Source organism: Triticum aestivum, chromosome 3D (assembly GCF_018294505.1).
Source record: "Triticum aestivum cultivar Chinese Spring chromosome 3D, IWGSC CS RefSeq v2.1, whole genome shotgun sequence".
Taxonomy (NCBI): domain Eukaryota; kingdom Viridiplantae; phylum Streptophyta; class Magnoliopsida; order Poales; family Poaceae; genus Triticum; species Triticum aestivum.
The window spans coordinates 537,949,479-537,951,247 of NC_057802.1; positions in this window are offsets into that span (position 1 = coordinate 537,949,479).

Here is a 1,769-nt window from a genome sequence, read left to right on the forward strand (position 1 = left end):
CAACGCTCACTGTTCATCCAATCGATCGGCTTCAGTTAGCAGCAGTTGCGAAGGAATCGCTCGATCGGGTTCAGTTAACAGCCATCGATCGATCGCTCGGGTTCAGTAACGCGTGGCCTGCAGTGCAATCGCTCGGGTTCAGCTAGAGCCCAACGCCTCGCACACACGCGCGTACGTGTATGAGAGAAACGCGCATCGCTCGGCCCCGACCTCCCACCGTAACCGGGAACTCCCCGAAATTTTCCTCCCCCTCGCTTCTACCATGGTTTTTTCCGTCATGGACGGCCCAAAGAATGTCATGCAGCTGCGTCTCCGGCCCGCCCAGGACGAAAAGCCCATTTTCTGTCATGATTTTTTGTCATAGAAGTAGGAGCCCACCACATCTATCATGATACTGGGTTTTGTCACAATTATTGTCATAGAAGTGTCATATGTATGACAGAAAAAAAATTCGTTCGGCCCAAAATGTCACGGATGTGTCTTTTTTTTGTAGTGGGTGCTCTCCGTGTCGCGCAAGCGTGAGGGATTCCTGTTGTAGGGTTTGCAATATGTTCATGATTTGCTTATGGTGGGTGGCGTGAGTGACAGAAGCACAGACCCGAGTAAGTAGGTTGTTTGCGTATGGGATAACGAGGACTTGATACTTTAATGCTATGGTTGGGTTTTACCTTAATGATCTTTAGTAGTTGCGGATGCTTGCTAGAGTTCCAATCATAAGTGCATATGATCCAAGTAGAGAAAGTATGTTAGCTTATGCCTCTCCCTCAAATAAAATTGCAATAATGATGACCGGTCTAGTTATCGATTGCCTAGGGATAAATAACTTTCTCGTAACAAAAAGCTCTCTACTAAACTAATTTAGTTGTGTCTTTATCTAAACAGCCCCTACTTTTTATTTACACGCTCTTTATTTTCTTGCAAACCTATCCAAAAACTCCTACAAAGTACTTCTAGTTTCATACTTGTTTCCGGTAAAGCGAACGTCAAGCGTGCGTAGAGTTGTATCGGTGGTCGATAGAACTTGAGGGAATATTTGTTCTACCTTTAGCTCCTCGTTGGGTTCGACACTCTTACTTATCGAAAGAGGCTACAATTGATCCCCTATACTTGTGGGTTATCACGTATCAGCCTGCCAGGCGCGCCCCTAGGGGGCGCCCTGAGGGCTTGTGGGCCCCTCGGGAGTCCTCCAACCCTAATTCTTGCACTATAAATTCCCAAATATTCCCAAACCCCCAGAAGCGTCCACCAAAATACTTTTCCGCTGCCGCAAGCCTCTGTTCCCATGAGGTCCCATCTTGGGGCCTTTTCTAGCACCCTGCCAGCGGGGATTCGATCACGGAGGGCATCTACATCAACCTTGCTGCCCTTCCGATGAAGCGTGAGTAGTTTACCACGGACCTACGGGTCCATAGCTAGTAGCTAGATGGCTTCTTCTCTCTCTTTGATCTTCAATACAATGTTCTCCTCGATGTTCTTGGAGTTCTATCCGATGTAATATTCTTTTGCGGTGTGTTTGTCGAGATCCGATGAATTGTGGATTTATGATCAGATTATCTATGAATATTATTTGAGTCTTCTCTGAACTTTTTATGCATGATTAAATATCTTTGTATTTCTCTTCCAATTATCAGTTTGGTTTGGCCAACTAGATTGGTTCTTCTTGCAATGGGAGAGGTGCTTAGTTTTGGGTTCAATCTTGCGGTGTCCTCACCTAGTGACAAAGTATGGGTAGTGAGGCACGTATTGTATTGTTGCCATCAAGGATAAAA